At 42.5% G+C, this 20,694-nt stretch overlaps 1 protein-coding gene and 1 long non-coding RNA gene across 2 annotated transcripts in view; both read left to right on the top strand.

Moving 5' to 3' along the window:
* Positions 1–20,694, top strand: part of LOC128619513 (interferon-induced protein 44-like) — a 44,521-nt gene that overhangs the window by 10,048 nt on the left and 13,779 nt on the right. The window lies entirely within an intron of this gene.
* LOC128619538 (uncharacterized) lies at positions 496–8,862 on the top strand. The gene is made up of 4 exons (XR_008387949.1): positions 496–542; positions 7,190–7,220; positions 8,010–8,129; positions 8,749–8,862. It is a non-coding gene; the product is annotated as an uncharacterized LOC128619538 (long non-coding RNA).

The raw sequence follows: 20,694 nt of genomic DNA on the forward strand, positions 1-20,694 counted from the left end.
CAGATTCGATTATCATTTATGAGTAGGGGAATATACATTTAATAATGTTAAACTATAAAGCTGACAATTAAATTAATCTGGCAGGCTAAAATAAACAGCAGACGAAGCTAACTAGAAATACAACCAATTCATGTTAGCAAAATGTTGTTTACTAGCCGTGATAAAATTGTACAGATTTATCTGTTCAGTAGGTTATCATTCTGAATTGTGATCAATGCAGATGAATTAAAAAAAAGGAAAACAGGAAATCTAATACATGAGCATTGATGTTAGTTATCATCACTACCATCTTATGCTAATGAACTGATGAAATGTTTGAAATGAATTATTACCAGTTTCTGTCTGACATATCTGCCTGACATATCTGCCTGACGTATCTGCCTGACGTATCTGCCTGACGTATCTGCCTGACGTATCTGCCTGACGTATTGTCTATTATATATTGTGGGGCTTGCCTAGTTTCCGCCATTTCCTCGTAAGCGTTTGTGCTGGGAGCCATTTTAAAGCTGAAAGAAGAACGACAAAGACCTTTGGCCTGTAAGGTAAAGCAAAACTTATGATGTCATCTGAATATCAACACCCTTTGGTCTAATTTGGTTTAAACAATATTTTTAGGCAGTAAACATGATCTTTTAATCACAAACAGCCATGTTGGCAACTACAGGTTGAGTGTTCACGCACCCTGACCTTGAATACTTCATATGCCACATCATGGAGGTTGGAGTTACAATTGTCTGCTTTCCTATGAAATATGTTAATTTCTTTTTTGTAGAATGTGCTCATGAGTTACCCAGCTACATTCCTAGGCCCGTCACGAGTTTCTTTCGAACAACAGATTCAGAGCAGTGCTAAGAAGAGAAAAAAAAATAGAACGACGAGCAGTGAAAAGAAAAGATAAAATAAAACTTCCAATATGCTCTAGACATAAAAACCCTTCTGTATAATCCTGTTTTATATGCACATGTTTTATAAACACATGCGAAAAGCCTTTTTCTAATTACGGAACCAGTAGACTAGCCTCAACATGCTATCCTCAACACAGGCTGTGACAGGGCAGAGAGTATGTTCCAGTTATAAAACGTTTATAACTTTTAAAAAGGAACAGCTAAAAAGAAAATAAATTATTTTATAATATAACTTATTTAATGCGGATTTAGAGACCCCAACAAGTAAAGCATTACATTAATCGATTCAGGAGAATACAAAAGTATTGATCAGGTTTTTGAGCCACAGAGAAAGATAACATGGATGCAATGTTTCTGAGATGAAAGAATGATGCTTTAACTAAATTCTTGACATGAGTATCAAATGTTAAATTTGCATCAAAGATCACCCCTAAATTCTTAATTTTCTTTGAAATTCCAGAGCAGAGCCATCCATATTGAAGGTTCATGGACCTGCTTTACAGAGCTGGTGGGGTGAACTAATGAGCATGAACTCAGTGTTGTCACTGTTAAGACAACGAAAATTTAGAGACATCCATTCCTTTATCTCAGTAATACACTGTGTGTCACGTAAGGTGCAGGACAGAAGCAAGTGCAGGTATGGCAGTTTAATCAAACAAAGTCTAAGAATTAGGCAGAAATCAAAGTACAAGGCAGGCTAGGGTCAGACAATTAGGCAAACAGGCAAAACTAGGCAGGGCAGAGGATCGAGGTCAAAGATCAGAAAAATAAACACGATATAAGGCTTGGACATACGACAGAGACTAGGCAACTGAGCGTAATATGTTGCAAAGTCATCGTGTTCGAAAAGTCTCTTATATAGCGTGGTTGTGAGCGCTGTGAATTGGATGCAGTTGTGCGTGATTAGAATGAGTGTGAGTGTTCTGTGGGTGTGTGTCTGAGAGTGTACTGGGAATTGCAGTCCATGGTGGCCATGTTTGTAGGCCACAGTGCAGCATGGGAAATGTGGTCACTGGTTTGCTGTGATATGGCAGAACCCCCCCAGCCCCCTCCCCCAAACACCAAAATACATTCCCTCACCCGGCAGTCCTGGACCTCTGGGCAAAATGTTCACACAGCCCCTCAAGTTCCAATGCAGGCATTGTCCAACAAGTAACTGATTTCTCAAGAAGCCGAGGAGCAGACATGAGGCTGGGGCTGGTTTGCCGGGGTCATTAGGCGAGATCCAGACTTGGGAAGTTGTGTCATCAGCTTTACATGGGGGCTTGACTTGGTGAGCCGTCTCGTCGGCCTTTCTTGAGTGTAGAGTGACTTTCTCAGCGGAGCAGAAAGGCGGAGGGACGTCCTCAGCGGAGCAGGAAGGTCCTCAGTCGCATGTGAAAATGGAGCAACATCCATATAGAACTCTGCAACGGGAGGCTGAGAAAGTTCCTCATTTGAACAGGGTGGCTGAGTGGCATCCTCGGTCATGCAGACAGTCTGAGCGTTGTTCTCCATTGACTTTGCAGGCTGAACTTGGTTGGCTGTGTCAGCAGACTCAGGTGTACGCAGAGCTTGGTTGGCTGTGTCGTCAGTCTCAGGCATGAGGAGGACTTGGTTGGTCATGACGTCTGCTTCAGGCATTAGCAGAACTTGTTTGTCTGTGTCAGCAGACTCGGTCGTGAGCAAAACTTGGTTTTCCGTGTTAGTGGACTCGGGCGTGAGCAGAACTTGGCTGGTCGTGACGTCGGTTTCAGGCCTGAGGAGAACTTGGTTGGTCGTGACATTGGTTTTAGACTGGAACTTGGTGTGGAAGGACACATCGTCGATCTCCGACTGGAACTTGGCGTTGAAGGTCACATCGTCGATCTCAGACTGGCAATTGGCGTGGGAGGTCGCCTCATCAACCTCAGACAGGAACATGTGTTGGGAGGCCGTCTCTTCGACCTCGGACATGAACTTGGCGTGAGTGGTCACCTCTTCGACCTCGGACAGGAGCTTGGCGTGAGTGGTTGCCTCTTCGACCGCGTATATGAACTTGGCTTGGGAGGTCGTCTCTTCGACCTCGGACAGGAACTTGGCTTGAGAGGACGTCTTTTTGACCTCAGACAGGAACTTGGCGTGAGTGGTCACCTCTTCGACTGCGTACATGAGCTTGGCTTGGGAGGTCGTCTCTTCAACCTCAAACAGGAACTTGGCTTGAGAGGTTGTTTTTTGACCTCGGACAGGAACTTGGCTTGGGAGGTCGTCTCTTCGACCTTGGACAGGAACTTGGCTTGAGAGGCACTCTTTGTGACCTCGGACAGAAACTTGGTGTGAGTGGTCGCCTCTTCGACCTCGGACAGGAATTTGGCGTGAGTGGTCGCCTCTTCGACCGCATACATGAACTTGGCTTGGGAGGTCGTCTCTTCGACCTTGGACAGGAACTTGGCTTGAGAGGTCGTCTTTTCGACCTCGGACAGGAACTTGGCTTGAGAGGTCGTTTCTTCGACCTCAAGCAGGAACATGGCTTGGGAGGTCACCTCATTGACCTCTAGCAGGAACTTGACTTTATTCTGGAGCTCTGGGGATGAGACCGCCTCATGGGTCTCATGCTGGAGCTCTGGGGATGAGACCGCCTCATGGGTCTCATGCTGGAGCTCTGGGGATAAGACTGCCTCATGCGTCTCATGCTGGAGCTCTGCAAGTGAGACCACCTCGTGGATCTCAAGCTGTAGCTCTGGAGCTGAGGTCATCACATTGATCTCTGGCAGGAACTCTGCAGGTGAGACCACTTCGTGGGTCTCATGTTGGAGCCCTGGAGGTGAGGTCGCCTAGTTGACCTCTGGCTGGAGCTCTGTATCTGAGACCACCTCATGGATCTCATGCTGGAGCTCTGGGGAGGAGGTCGCCATGTTGACCTCCGACTGTGCCTCTGCAGTGGAAACCACCTTGTGGATCTCAGGCTGTAGCTCGGGATCAGAGGTCGCCATGTTGACCTTTGGCTGGAGCTCAGCAGTTGAGACCACTCATGGATCTCATGCTGGAGCTGTGGAGATAAGGCCGCCACGTTGGCCTCAGATGAGTGTTCAGCCGGTGAGACCACCTCATAGGTCTCATGCTGGAACTCTGGGGAGGAGGTCGCCATGTTGACCTCCAACTGGAGCTCAGCAGGTCAGACCACTTTGTGGGTCTCAAGCTGGAGCTCTGCTCTTGCTCTCTTGTAGAGTTGTTTGTGGCCATGCCAGCAGCCCTTAAAACATTCCTGAGAGCTGAAATATGATCTGGGTATCCCAAGTTTAGTACAGGTGGGACACTGTACCTGGGCTTCTTTACAGCAGCCCTCAGTCTTGCAGGTCTGTGTCACCACCACCACTGCCCTGTCGGCTGGGGGCAGAAGCTGAGCTGTAGAGACCCTCCTGTCGGCCAGCTCCCTCTCGTAATATGAGGTGAAAGTCTGAGAGGGTTCATCCATTAGACTGGGCCTTCCTAAAATCTTCTCAAGGACAGGTTTGAGCCCTGGACGTCTGAACACCTGAAATAAAAGTTTGACTAACTGGCTTACTTGGCTAAGATCACTGGCCCCCCTAGTAATCCAGAACTTGGCCCAACTGCGGGCTGGGCCAGTCTGTCGGGACAGCATGAATCCCAGCCACTACTTCTCTCTGGGCTTGGGGTCCTCCAGGCTTGTGAAATAAAACTACCATTGGAGTAGACAACTTTCAGGATATACCTCAAAACCATCAAAAGGAAGCTGGAACTTCAGGGGAAACCACTGGGGAAAACGCACAAAATCAAAGGCTGGTATAGAGATCCCGGCGTGATGCCCTCCTGCTGCTTGCATGTTGTAGGTGAAGTAATGTAGGCAAAGGACAGAAGCAAGTGCAGGTATGGCAGTTTAATCAAACAAAGTACAAGGATTAGGCAGAAATCAAAGTACAAGGCAGGCTAGGGTCAAGCGATAAGGCAAACAGGAAAAACTAGGCAGGACAGAGGATCAAGGTCAACAGAGGAAACAAGGTCAAAGGTCAGAAAAGCAAACATGATATGGACATATGACAGAGACTAGGCAGCTGAGCGTAATACTTCGCAAAGTCATAGTGTTTGAAAAGTCACTTATATAGCATGGTTGTGAGTGCTGTGAATTGGATGCAGGTGTGCGTGATCAGAATGGGTGTGCGTGTTCTCTGTGTGTGTATGTGTGTGAGTGTTTTGGGAATTGCAGTACATGGCAGCCATGTACATGGGAAATGTAGTCACTGGTTTGCTGTGATATGACACTGTGCAAAAAAGGCAACAGCCACACAATCACCAGGTTTTGAATGGATGTAAATCTGGGTGTCATCTGCGTAAAAATGATAATTAAGACCAAGATATCTTAAGAACTGACCAAGGGGAAACATGTAAATGCTAAAAAGTAAATCCATGAGGAACACCACTGTTCCTCAATATTTTTAACCATTTAACTCTATTTAAGAACTTATTCTAGGACTGAATCAACTTAAATAATGACACTATTTTCCAGCTCGCTACACAACCTTTAACCATGCCAACTCTGGACCTACAGTGGTGCTTTTTATCTTTTTATTTAGCAGTTAATTTGAAGGTGAAATTAGAGTCAGATGTTTTCAATCAATGGGATGATGATCAGGTGTGAGTGAGCATTCTGTTTTATTTCAAGAACAAGGATCTATCAAAGTCTAATCTTCATGTTTGTGGAAGTGTATCATGGCAAAGAGAAAAAGAGTTGTTGATGCTCATCAGGCTGGAAAAGGTCACAAAACCATCTCTAAAGAGTTTGGATTCCACCAATCTACAGTCAGATAGATTGTGTACAAATGGAGGAAATTTAAGACCATTGTTACCCTCCCCAGGAGTGGAGACCGACAAAGATCACTCCAAGAGCAAGACGTGTAATAGTCCACGAAGTCACAAAGGAACCCAGGGTAACTTCTAATCAACTAAAGGCCTCTCTTACATTGGCTAATGTTAATGTTCATGAGTCCGCCATCAGGAGAACACTGAACATCAGTGGTGTGCATGGCAGGGTTGCATGGAGAAAGCCACTGTTCTCCAAAAAGAACATTGCTGCCCATCTGCAGTTTGCTAAAGATCACGTAGACAGGCGTGAAGGCTAATGGAAAAATATTTTGTGGATGGATGAGACCAAAATAAAACATTTGGTTTTATGTTTGGAGAAAGGAAAACACTGCATTCCAGTATACGAAACTTTTCCTATCTGTGAAACATGGTGGTGGTAGTATTATGGTTTGAACCTGTTTTACTGCTTCTGGGCCAGGGCAACTTACCCTCATTGATAGAACAATGAATTCTGAATTATACTAGCAAACTCTAAAAGAAAATGTCAGGACATCTGTCCATGAAATTAATCTCAAGAGAAAGTGGGTCATGCAGCAAGACCCTAAGCACACAAGTCATTCTACCAAAGAATGGTTAAAAAAGAATAACGTTAATATTTTTTAAAAGAAAGTCAAAGTCCTGACCTTAATCTAATAGAAATGTCGTGGAAGAACCTGAAGAAAACAGTTCATGTGAGGAAACCCACCAATGTCCCAGAGTTGAAGCTGTTCTATATTGAGGAACGCGCTAAAATTCCTCCAAGCCGATGTGCAGGACTGATCAACGGTTAACGCAAACGTTTAGTTGCAATTATTGCTGCACAAGGGGGTCACGCCAGATACTGAAAGCAAAGGATCACATACTTTTGCCAGTCACAGATACGTAATATTGGATAATTTTCCTCAAACAATAAACGACCAAGAATAACATTTTTGACTCAATTGTTTAATTGGGTTCTCTTTATCTACTTTCAGGACTTGTGTGAAAATCTGATGATGTTTTAGGTGATATTTATGCAGAAATATAGAAAATTCTAACTTTCATGCACCACTGTATTAAAAAGGCATCATTATTGCTAACTTATTGTGCTTGCTGCCAGTACAAGGGGTTACAGGGTCGCCGCTGCAGCATTGGCCAACAGCTGTGAAGGCTACCATTATAGTGTACAGAATTTTAAATGAACACTTTTATTCTTTCCTTTCAAAATTTTTCGTAAATGTGAGTTTATATATTTGGTGTATGATGAGGAGCAAATTTGGTCTTACATAACACTTAAAGTGGTACAAGTATTAAATGTCTTGATCATTTAAGAAGCTCAGCATTTGTATGCGCTATTGGTTTAATGTATTTTTATTTTATTTTTTTAAAGTGATGCAAATTCAGTTCAACAGGAAGTGATTTGAATAGTTTTCATATAAAAATGCTGTATATTCATTTTCAGATTTTCTTGTTCCCTCTTTCTTTAGCCTCAGTCATGAGCGGCGTACCAAATAAAAGGTAAAATCCTAATTTAACCATAGCATGCACTTATCTTATTGATTCACTGTTCTAATTTGAAGACCGGTTTTTAATTTGATTGTTCAGTTATGAAACAGATGTAATGACATCATGCATATCAATATTTTCCCGTTTTACCAGGATTTGCCCAAGAAATGGTGATGGCAAAACATCCATTGATGTTCATTAAAACATATTAATGGATTGTCAGCGATTTTCATTTTCAAGAATGATTGTGTACAGATTACAAACTAATGTAAACACATGTGTCCCAGACACATTATTGGCTTCCTTTCATATTCATTACACAAAAAATTTACATATAAAGGCTCTTCTAGTATCAAATGACTTTTTTGGAGTACTCATGGATACTTTAAATGGAGAAAAGTATACTTATGCTAGAGCTCTGTGGATTAGACAGCTGGAGGATTTTAATAAATGTGACCGTTCCCGCAATATAAAAGACCATTTCCCAATCATTGATAAACTGGTATGTGCTAAAGTTGATTATCATCAGGAAACCCCCAGCGGCCATCCCATATATGAAAAAACACTGACGTGAGTGTATAAGTAATTACATTACGTTATAAAAACAGCCATATCATTAAACAAACAAAAAAGTGTAGTGATCTTGTACTATTATTTAAATAAACAAAAACTGAAGAAAAACCCTCAAATGGTGTCACAATAGTTCAACAATTACAAATAGTTTATATGCAAGGAGCAAGATTCATATTTAGTGTTATGTCTGTTATATCTCCATATAATCTGATCTCTTTGTCATGACAGCAAATTTCAGTTATCTAGTGACCTGAGGGCTTTAGGTCATCAACCGGATCCATTTCTTATTCTGGTGCATCGAGATGCTCCTTACGATCTGCCCCTGACTATTCTAGATGACAACAAAAGGTAACTTTACAAATGGATCAAAAGTCATATTAAACTGTAGAACTGGGGGTATTTCAGAAAGCTGTATGTATAACCATTACATGAGAAGGTGTGGGTACGATTGGTTATAGCTGCTATAAGTGAAAACAGAAGCTACCATGGACACTCCACTACAGCAAATGTAAATATTGACTGTTAAAACTATGATTTATTGTTATTTAATAGATAAAAAAAATTAATTGATGCACAATTGCTGTGCTATAAGAATAACAAAAGACTCTTTGGGATGTCTAACCCTGTTGGGCCCTTGAGCAAGGCCCTTAACCCTCAACTGCTCAGATGTATAAATTATATAACTGTAAGTCGTTCTGGATAAGAGCATCTACCAAATGCCATAAATGTAAATTGGTATTCGTAAAATGCATGCCCTTATAAAAGTTGTGTTGTGTATTTATTGTGTCGTGTATTTATTATCACTGTACTGATTCTACAACTTTCAGTCTCATCATAATCTGTGAAGAAAGTTCTAGAATGCGAGTTAGCTAACCAGCTAGCTAGCTAACTAAGATAAAACTTTTTTGGGGGGTAGTTCCAACTGTATTAACGTTTTTGTATTACTCGGTTCCCATTTTAATTCTAGGCAGCTCAAGTTGCTGACTGAAGAGCGGTTTCCTTATATCAAGGATGGTGACCCCGCATTCCAATTTATCAATACTTGTGTCCTAGACTCATTACTAGCTGCTCTTCATATAGCGTCAATCAAATATCCAAACATAGAAAATCTTTTCAGTAAAAATGACTTTTTCAACAAGTTAATATCTTTATTAAAAGAAAAAAAATATATTGAGTCTCGAATTCTCTTTGTGCAAGAGCTGAGACTGGGTAAAGTTGACCTTTATGGCAACTTGAATCTGGTTAAAGTTGACCTTTATGGCAACTTGAATCTGGTTAAAGTTGACCTTTATGGCAACTTGAATCTGGGTAAAGTTGACCTTCATGGCAACTTGAATCTGGGTAAAGTTGACCTTCATGGCAACTTGAATCTGGGTAAAGTTGACCTTTATGGCAACTTGAATCTGGTTAAAGTTGACCTTTATGGCAACTTGAATCTGGTTAAAGTTGACCTTCATGGCAACTTGAATCTGGGTAAAGTTGACCTTCATGGCAACTTGAATCTGGGTAAAGTTGACCTTTATGGCAACTTGAATCTGGGTAAAGTTGACCTTTATGGCAACGTTAAAGATTATTTCCCACTGATTGATAAATTGGCATGTGCAGAAATCCCTTATAATCAAAATCCCCCAGATGACAGCTCCATCTATAAAGAAATACCCAGGTAAGTGTATACCCAACTTCAAAGCAATAATCACTGTCATTATAAATGAAAAAAATAAAATCATCTAATGGAGATAGTTAATTTTAAGTAATTTCAGCTTGTTTTCTCAAATAGATCATTTGTAAGGAGCAAGATTTACATACTTAACATGTGTGTTATATCTCTTTTCTGCATGCAATGTTATGTTTGTCTTTGCAGCATACTTAAAAAATGTGGTGATGTAAAGGTTTTGGGCGACCCATCTGATCCTACTCTAATTCTGATTCATCGTGATGTTCACAATGATCTGTACCAAGATTGTAAGAGTACTGAACTGCCACTCAGTGTCGATGATGAGAAGAAAAGGTAACTGTATAAATGTATCAAAAATCATTTTACATAGCAAAACCAAAGTTCAAAACTAGAGTTTATTTATTAATCCCTGTGATGTCCCTTGAACCGTGTATTTATCTTTCTTTTAGGATGTTTATGCTTCAATTTTTGCTGCTTGGGAAAGAAGAGCACATGACTACCTGTTTCCACTCCTTCGACGACATCTGGCATCTATATGACAATGATCCAAGAAAGCCTTCATTTCAGCCTTTCGACCTTGAGAGTCTGAAAGACTATGATATTTGTTTGGCTGGATACGTCAACATAACCCAAGAGCAGGAATGTAAACTTAGTAAGAGTTGCATTTTAATCTCAGTTTGTGTGTGGGATATGCTGTATTTTAACTCTCTTAACCACCCACCAAGGGTAATTAGAATCACCTGAATACCTTCTTGGGCATGTGCATGCTGAGACCTGCCAACAAAGTCATGAAGTGATGTATGACACAGTATTTGCTATAAATACTACTGTCATACAACTATCATTCCCTCTACTCTTTTATGTATGCAGTGTCATAAATGTATCATGACCATTCAGAATGGGGTGAAGCATGGGAATGCCCTCTTAGTCCCTTAAGGCCTCACCTCACAAGTCCTGAAATGGGTGTCTCTAAGCTTTTTGATATTAAGCTTACCTTATTTGCACTGGTGGGCTGATAACTCTGGGGAGACGCCAGAGACCCAGGTTTCTGCCCAAGGTGAGATTACTCAATTTTGTAAACCAATCAATCCCTTTTCTACCCTCTCCCATTGGTGTGAATACCTTTCCCGTGAGATCAAATGTGTGTTGGTTGCTCATGACATTGTTGCATATGTTATCCAGGTAATTCTCACCACCCTTGGTAATAATATTGTCTTTATTGCAAATAATGTATCACACATCACACACAAAAACTAACCAGGTGATTCTCACAGCCACTGGTGGTTATCCATGTTTACTAGCATGGAACTGTAATTAGCATTTTCACCTATAATTATGTATCCTCTAATCTTCTCAGTATACAGTGACTCCCTTTCTTTGTTTCACTCTGTAGGTGTTCCTGAGCCTGGAGAAGCAGCAGGAGCAAAGCCTTTCTATTCAATTGCAAGTAGTTCCCACTTGGATCCAGTGGAGGATATGGAAGTGGAGCTCTCTTACTCTGTTCCTGAGACTGGAGAAGAACTGGGACCAAAGCCTTTCTATCAAAACCAGCCAGAGTTTTCCCCCATAGTCAGCAACCAGGAAAAGCCAGAAGGAGACATAGAAATGCTATCTTTCAGCTCTGATTCTGATTAAAGGTATAATAGTAAAAAAAAAAAAAAAAAAAATCCTTACTTGTACATATAACAGCAATATGGACGATATGTAGAACAAGATAAAAAAAATTGTAAAGTCAATCTTTATGAAAGATTAAGTCATCAAATTAAGGCACCTAGACACACAGAAGCGGTATTAGGTGTATATTGACGAATTGGATTCACACTTTAAAGATCTTTTAAGAGTAATACACTATGGTTTATTAGTCAAAAAGTCAAAAAGAAGTATAAGAGCTGAGGAGTGCTAACACACACATACACACACTCTCGTACAGTCAAGGGCGGGCATGTAGACATAACACACACACACACACACACACACACACACACACACACACACACACACACTCTCTCTCTCTCACACACAAAATATTATAACTTTATAAGAATAATAAAAAGGAGTATTAAGATATTATAAGGGTAATATCTTATAATAATAAAATATATACTCTTTATAAAAATAAAGAGTAGTAGGATATGTAGGATAGTAGAAGGGTAATATAACGATATTATGAAGTAGGAAGTACAGTAAACCATTTTGCAAGCAGTATAACTATATATAAAATAGAGATATAGAGCAAATATGAAAATAAATTATAAACTAGAAATACAGAAAAATGTAACTTACTCATAATTCAGATGGTGAAGATTCTTGTCTCGCAAGGAAGGCCTTAATTTTAAGAGAAAGCCATGAGGAGCCATTTATACGGGTAGCTGAGTCAAGCTGCCCCCCCCCGCGAGTTTTGTTTTGTATCTCCACTTTTGAATTTAATGGTAACTTGGAAAGCCCTTTTTCAAAACATAATGGTACCTTGGAAAGCCCTTTTCCAAAACATAATGGTAACATGGAAAGCCCTTTTTCAGAACCTAATGTCCTCCGCCTCCTTTTCTGGCCAGTACATTGCTAAGGGTGAAGCGTTACCGCCTCAACGGGGGGTTGTGATCAAGACCATACGACGGAAGACAATGAGCAGTGACAGCAGCAACACCAGCGAGACCGGGGGGGGGTCTACGAGAACATGAGACGGGACATGAGCCAGGACTGATGAGGACAGTGCAAGGGAGCGCAAGGACCCGTTTGTACAAGGTAGTGGCCAACTGGGCCTATCCGAGAAAAACGGGACCTATTGGTGTTTTGTATGTGTTCATCTGTGTTGCAGATCTACTGAACCCTGAGGGGTGAGAAGAAGATGTGATGATCCATACCCTGGGTGTAAGTGCTAGCCTAACCTCTCCCCAAAGGGTGGTTCTCTACAGTACGTAAAGTGCTTGAGCCGAAGACAACCGGAATACAGAGAGATACTGCTGATAGAGACTGTCATGTCGATTGTTATAAAATGTTGTGATATGTGATATGATATGTGATGGGGTATGACCTGTGATGTGCAACAAAGTGTGACGTAATCAGGCACGAGAAAAGTATAATGGTGCTGTCGAGCACATAGTGCTGGCAGGGTGGGAATTTTTCCTCATAGGAGGTTTTTTCGCCCACCCCTGACTGCGAAGGATTGGGGTTTGTTTTTTAGGGGGAAGCAAGACTATGCAGGTCCCAACAAATACAAAACTGTGGGCTGACAGGCCTAGTTGAGAAAAATAGGGACGTGTAGATCCAATCAAGTAGTTACTGTAGTGGCCACTCATACTTAAACTAGCACGGCAGTAGTAGTAGTAATGAATGATTAAGGGAACTCAGTTAATCACACTTATAATCGATGTAGGCAAACAAACGTATAATCAAGGTAGTTAGATTCGAAATAACATATATATATATATATATATATATATATATATATATATATATATATATATAGTTGAAAGGAGAAGTAAGTTAAGGGTTAAGAGTTATGGCTAGGTACATCTACATGGGTCCGGCGCAAAGTGGACGTAGGGGGGTCCTAAGGCCCATTCTCCAGCTGCCAATCTACTATGAAGCCCTGGGGCGCACAACGCTAGCACGTCTCCCACCAGGTCTACAAAACCTCCTCAGCTCCTATTCTGATCAGTGTAGCGTAGAAGTGGTTATTGTAAGGGACCCATTTGATTACGAGGACGAGCGCAGGGATTATGGCTTCGTTAGAGTAATCCTCCGACAGCTAGCGGGGGACGGCCATGGGGTGCGGCAGAACCAGTTTCTCCACAGATACCCGCTTAATTAAGGTAGTGTATGAGGCTTTATAGCCTCAGAGGGGGGAAATGTTGTGGATAAAAATGACATGAAATAAACATGAGGGAGACCTTGTATCCAGTAAAGGGGAGAAGAAGAAATGATGACGGGCACCTAGACACACAGAAGCGGTATTAGGCGGATATTGACGAATTGGATTCACACTTTAAAGATCATTTAAGAGTAATACTCTATGGTTTATTAGTCAAAAAGTCAAAAAGAAGTATAAGAGCTGAGGAGTGCTAACATTAACTAAGGAGTATTAAGATATTATAAGGGTAATATCTTATAATAATAAAATATATACTCTTTATAAAAATAAAGAGTAGTAGGATAGTAGAAGGGTAATATAACGATATTATGAAGTAGGAAGTACAGTAAACCATTTTGCAAGCAGTATAACTATATATAAAATAGAGATATAGAGCAAATATGAAAATAAATTATAAACTAGAAATACAGAAAAATGTAACTTACTCATAATTCAGATGGTGAAGATTCTTGTCTCGCAAGGAAGGCCTTAATTTTAAGAGAAGAGAAAACCATAAGGAGCCCCCCCCGCCGCTAGATAATAGTGAGACCAAGGTCACTTTAAATTGTTTTGTCTCTCCACTTTTGAATCTAATGGTAACTTGGAAAGCCCTTTTCCAAAACATAATGGTAACTTGGAAAGCCCTTTTTCAGAACCTAATGGTAAATTGGAAAGGCCTTTTTGAAATGTAGATGAGCTCTTTTTTAACCCTATTGGTATTGATATCATAGTCTTTTTGAAATATATTGGTTATCTACTGTGTAAATACAGTATACATACTGGAGCTTAAGCTCCGGGTGTCAGATCACTTCTGAGAATTCTCATCGGTGTGGATCTCGTGTGGTGGAACGGAACCAATAAATCTGGACCCTTGCTTCTTCTCACTCACGGCTGGTGTCTTTTTTCTATCTCCAACTGGGTTCAGAGGTAGATGTTGAATGTTGAATTATAAGTGTTTTTGGGTAATAGGCTAAATTTGAGCCAGCAACGGCTTGGTAACGCAGAGAAACAAGTTGACTGAACATATACTTCGCATTGACTCTAGGTGAATGACATCCCTAAGTACTAGCGGTGAGAGTGTGTGATTGGTGCCAGGTGTGTCTGATCAGAACTCCGGGGATGGTGAGCATGCATGCATGTGCTGTGAGTGCTGCATCTTGGGAAATTGAGTTCTGATCTGACTGAGCTGTGACAGACCCCCCCCCAAAGGGCTCACTCCGGGAGCCGAGTTCTTTCTTGGCCTCCCCCGGGGTCGTGGACCAGGGAGATCAGGATAAGTTGCGTGAAAGTCTTTAGTAAGCTATGGATCCAGTATGTCCTGCTTGGGAACCCAGCATTGTTCCTCAGGTCCATACCCCTCCCCCTCCCAAATACTCCAGCTTGCCTCTCCTGTGTCTAGATTTGATGATTTTCTTGACACGGTAAGCTGGTTGTCCATCAATTTCCAGAAGGGTCGGAGGAGTTTCAGATGGTAATTCTGTAGCTAATGGATCGTTGACAACAGGTTTGAGATGTGATACGTGGAATGAGGGGGAGATGTGGCTGTGTCGTGGCATTTCCAGACGGTAAGTGACTTCATTGATTTGCTTGAGGATCTTCAATGGTCCAGTGTATTTTGGCGTTAGTTTTTTTACAGCTATGAGCTTGTCTTAAGTCCTTGGTGCACAACCACACCCTATCGCCTGGTTGGTAGTTAGGGTGTTCGTTGCGGTGGCGATCTGCTTTGCGCTTGTATGTGTCTGTGGTCTCTTTCAGGCGTTGGTGGGTGTCAGCCCAGACACGCTCACTACGTTCAAACCATTGGTCAACGGCAGGAGCTGCGGTGGGAGTCGCGTTCCATGGAAACAGTGGAGGTTGGTAACCTAGTACGCACTGGAAAGGAGTGAGATTGGTAGCTGAATGACGTAGTGAATTTTGGGCGTACTCGGCCCATGGCAGAAACTTGCTCCAATCCTCGGGGTTATTGGCACAGAAAGTACGGAGGAATCGCCCTAATTCCTGATTGATTCGTTCAACTTGTCCGTTGGCTTATGGGTGATATCCGGAGGTGAGATTCACTGTTACTCCCATCTTAGTCATGAAGCTGGACCACACTCTGGAAGTAAACTGCGGGCCCCTGTCACAGATAATCTCCTCCAGAATGCCGAAATATCTAAAAACATGCTGGAATAGAAGTTTGGCTGTCACGAAGGCGGTGGGGAGAGCGGGTAATGGAATAAAACGTACGGATTTGGAAAACCGGTCCACTGTGACTAGAACTGTGGTATTTCCTTGGGATCTTGGTAAATCCGTTACGACGTCAACTGATGTGTGACCATGGGCGTTCGGGTATGGGTAAGGGCTTGAGCCTCCCAGCTGGGAGGGTCCGTGCACAAGATGAACAGGATGCCACCACCTTGTGTATATCTCCCTCCATATTGGACCACCAGTACTTCTCTTTTAGGAGATGGTGTGTGCGCTGTGCCCCTGGATGCACTGTACCGAGTACCGTGTGCGCCCAGATGATGAGTTCTTGACGGTACTCTTCGGGTACAAAAAGTTTGTTTGGGGGACATTTTACGGGTACTTGCGACAGGGGAATCTCCTCTAGTTCCTGGTCCAGATCCCACTCTAGCGCATTGATGATACATGAAGGATGGATGATATACTCCTCATGCTCGTTGACACGTTCTGTGTGGTCGAGATGAGACAGGGCATCAGCTTTTATGTTCTTGGACCCTGGTCTGTATGATAACGTGAAGTGAAACCTGGTGAAGAACAGGGCCCATCGGGCATGGCGGGGTGTGAGTCTCTTTGCAGTGCGAAGGTACTCCAGGTTCTTATGGTCTGTGAAGATGACAAAGGGATGTGTAGCCCCCTCTAACCAGTGTCTCCACTCCTCCAGCGCTAACTTAACTGCCAAGAGTTCACGATTTTCCACATCGTAGTTTCTCTCAGTGGGGGAAAGCTTTCGCGAGAAGAATGCCACCGGATGGAGCTTTAGCCTCTCTCCGAATCGCTGGGATAAAATGGCTTCTACCCCGGTCTCTGACGCGTCCACCTCCACTATAAACGGTCTGGATGGGTCCGAATGTTTGATGATGGGTGCAGTAGTGAAAGCTTTCTTGAGCTTGTCGAAGGCGGTTTGGGCGGTTGGATTCCATGACAGACGTTTGGGTTTCCCCTTTAGCAGGGACGTGAGGGGGTTGGCGATGGCACTGAAATTTATAATAAACCTTCTGTAAAAGTTTGCAAACCCCAGAAACCTCTGTAGTTCCTTGATCGTTGTGGGTGTGGGCCAGTTTACTACTGCCTGGACCTTTTCTTGGTCCATGGAGATCCCTTCGGGGCTGATGATGTATCCCAGAAACGCAATGGTGGTTCTATGAAATTCGCATTTCTCAGCTTTAACATATAACTGATGATGGAGCAGTCATTGTAGAACTTGGCGGACGTGGTGAACATGTTCCTCCCAGGAGTTAGAATATATTAGAATGTCATCTATGTAGGTGATCACATGGCGTCCCAGCATGTCACGTAACACGTCGTTAATTGGACATTGGAAGACCGAGGGAGCGTTAGAAAGCCCATACGGCATGACCTGATACTCATAGTGACCTGAAGTTGTGCTAAACCCAGTCTTCCATTCATCTCCTTCTCGAATCTGGACCAAGTTGTATGCTCTGCATAAGTCCAGTTTCGTGAAGATGGTGGCAGTGCATAGTTGTTCCAGAGCGGCTGGTACTAGAGGTAGTGGGTAACGGTACTTGACGCAACACCGGTTTAGTCCTCTGTAATCGATGCATGGTCGTAAACCTCCTCCCTTCTTCTCTACAAAGAAAAACCCCGCTGATGCTGGAGAAGTAGATGGTCATATATAACCTTGGTGCAATGCTTCCTGAATGTACTCCTCCATGGCTTTTTGTTCAGTTACTGTTAATGGACTCTCCCTCATGGTGGTGTAGTGCCTGGAAGCAAATCAATTGCGCAGTCGTAATCTTGATGAGGAGGTAGTCCACTAGCCTTCTTTTTACTGAATATTTCAATGAGGTCGTGGTAAACACTGGGGATCAGAACGTTGTGAATGACATCCCTAAGTACTAGCAGTGAGAGTGTTTGTGTGTGTGATTGGTGCCAGGTGTGTCTGATCAGAACTCCGGGGATAGTGAGCGCATGCGTGCATGAGAAGTGAGTGCTGCATCTTGGGAAATTGAGTTCTGATCTGACTGAGCTGTGACAATGAGGCTGATATATATTTCTTATGAGGCTGATGAGGCTGATATATTTCTTATGAAGATTAAGTCATCAAATATATATTCTTGATGACTTAATATAAATTAAGTCATCAAGAAAACCAATTTTGAAAACTGACTACTGATCCGGAATGCTTGTTTGTTTGGACGTGCCTCCTGTTGTCATGATTTCCCTTCGAGCTAAGCGCTGTAGTACGCTACGTGCTCAGAAAACCACAGCACGAGCTCGAAGAGTGAGCTCAAAGAGTGAGCACACGCTTTTAGGTTTTCAGTGACACTGACTTTGTTTACTGTCTACACGTGCATTTGTTATGGTTTATGTCCTGTCTCCGCCCCGTATTTTCATTGGTTGTTTCCCGTATGTGTCAGCATTGATCTCAGCTGTTTTGTGTTTCACCCCGATTATGTTTAGTATTTAAACTCCTTGTGTATCTAGGTACGGTGCGAAGCATTGAGTGTTATCACCGTACCAAATGTTTGTACACTGTTCCTCATTTTGTTCCTTAGTCATTGAGCTTATTTCTTGTTTCTCGTTACGTGCTTTTGCCTTGTCTAGTTTATGCCTGTTTACAGATCGCCTGACCCATTGCCTGTTTCTGACCACGATATCGTCTCATGATTTGGATTTGTTTGCCTGCCTCCCTCGTAAATAAAACTCTTATCTGCATTTGCATCTGTCCTCAGCCTCCATTATGTCATTATGTGACAGAATACTTCACCTCATTATGGATGCAGCAGGAAGACAGAGAAGATGCCGCACTAGGGAAACCAAGCAAACCGTCCCAGCTTGGGATTCGGTTCAGTTACCCCAGTGGACTGTCATAGATCTCCCAGATCCGTATGATGGGTTCCTGTTTGAGGTCGAAGAGACAGCCTCTCAAGCCAAGTTCCTGTCAGAGGTCAAAGAGACGGTCTCCCAAGCCAAATTCCTGTCAGAGGTCGAAGAGACGGCCTCCCAAGCCACATTCCTGCCCGAGTCTGGTGACACAGCCAACCAAGTTCAGCCTGCAGAGTCGATGGAGAAGGGCGCTCAGCCTCTCTGCATGACTGAGGATGCCGCTCAGCATCCTTATATGGCTGAGGACATCACTCAGTCTCCCTGCTCCCTGGTTTATGTCCTGTTCATTTCACAGTTACTCTCTCCTCTTTATATGATTTTTCTGCTTGCTTTCTGCAAACCAGGCCCCTGGCTGAGCAAAGCCCCAACTTTGGGCAGAATAAGCCTAGTATTGGGTGGAAATGTTTACCAAGCCAGAAAAGTCACAGTTAGCAAAGAAAAATGGAGAAGTAGCTACCTGTAGCTGTAGAAGGCATTCAGTGATGATTGGTGTTTCTGTTAACTACAACTTTTACAAATACAATCAATCTTTTTCATGAATGGTGTTCTATTAAAGTAACAACATAATCTACATTATGCAAAGTTAGTGAATTTAAAGTGGTAAATGACCTACTACTGGCCTCTGATCAGGGTTGTGTCTCCTTGCTCATGTTGCTTGACCATTGTGCAGCTTTTGATACCATTGATCATACTATACCCCGCCTTGTGCCCGATGCTTCCTGGGATAGGCTCCAGGTTCCCCGTGACCCTGAAAAGGAGTAAGCGGTAGAAGATGGATGGATGGATGATCATACTATTCTTCCTGATAGACTAAAAAAGTTGTTGGCATTAAGGGCACAGCCCGCACCTGTCTCAGGTCCTATTTGACTGATCGCCATCAGCTTGTAGATGTAAATGGAGATTTTTTAAAGAGGTAAAGTTTGGTGTTCTGCAAGGTTCTGTTTTAGGCCCACTGCTTTTTACTTAATATATGCTACCTTTGGGTCAAATTATTTATAAACATGGAATTAGCTTCCACTGTTATGTTGAAGATACACAGCTGTATGTTTCAGCAAAGCCAGATCTGATAAAAACAGAAGTACTTGTACTAGGACCAGGTGTAGCTAGAAGTAATCTTTCTGATTACATAGTAACTCTGTATGGTCTTTGTTTCGTCATGTGCAGCAGTAAAAAACCTTGGTGTGATTATCGAGTCCAGTCTATCATTTGATGCTCATGTAGATAATATGACTAGGATAGCCTTCTTTCATCTCAGAAATATTGCTAAGAACTATAATGTCACTACATGATGCAGAAAAATTAGTTCATGCTTTTGTCACCTCTAGGTTGGATTATTGTAATGCCTTACTCTCAGGATGTTCCAGTAGGAGCATAAACAAGCTCCAGTTAGTCCAGAATGCAGCTGCAAGAGTCTTTACAAGAACCAGAAGATATGACCACATCACCCCGATCTTATCCACACTGCATTGGCTCCCAGTAAAATTTCACATTGATAATAAAATACTACTATTGACCTATAAAGCACTGAATAGTCTCGCGCCACAGTATCTGAGTGAACGTTTGATCTTTTATGTCCCGCTACGCCTACTTCGATGAAAAGGTGCAGGCTATTTGTTGGTACCTCGAATAGTGAAGGCTACAGCAGGGGGAAGAGCTTTCTCCTACAAGGTCCCACAATTATGGAACAGCCTTCCAATTTGTGTTTGGGACTCAGACACAGTCTCAGTGCAGGCTAAAAACATATTTGTTTAGTCAAGCTTTTTGTGAATAGTTTTTCTTTAGGTACAGGAGCAGATCTAGAGGGCTGACAGACATAGAGTGTAGTGGTGAACTGGGATGTTTAGATGCTGTCTCTCCCCACTTTCACGCATTCATCTAGGTTTGTTGATGGTGGGGTGGCTTATGTCTGTGTTACCTTCTGGCTCTCCCTTTAGTTATGCTGTCATAGCCTTGCCAGAGTCCCTGCTTGTGCTCACACTAAGTTCATTGTCCTTAACCATCACAGGATAATAACCATACCTAATAATCTCTCCCTCTCTCTTTCTGTCGAGCCACGTGGTACAGGCCTGGAGGTCACTGTGATTGCTGAGGATGATACCACTTCAATTCAATGAACAGTTGCTATGATGCTATGATGGTCAGGACTACAATTGCTATTATAGCCTCAGCACTGCAATTACCACAAACAATTTTGCACTCAAGCCTCCATCAGTGGAGAAATTCAACAAAACAGATTTCATGTAAAAACTGTAATGAATTTTCCTGGTTACACAACTGCACTATTTGACCATGTAGTATTAGCACATTCATAGAAGGGA

The sequence above is a fragment of the Ictalurus furcatus genome, chromosome 2 (genome assembly GCF_023375685.1).
Source record: "Ictalurus furcatus strain D&B chromosome 2, Billie_1.0, whole genome shotgun sequence".
NCBI classification, from domain to species: Eukaryota; Metazoa; Chordata; class Actinopteri; order Siluriformes; family Ictaluridae; genus Ictalurus; species Ictalurus furcatus.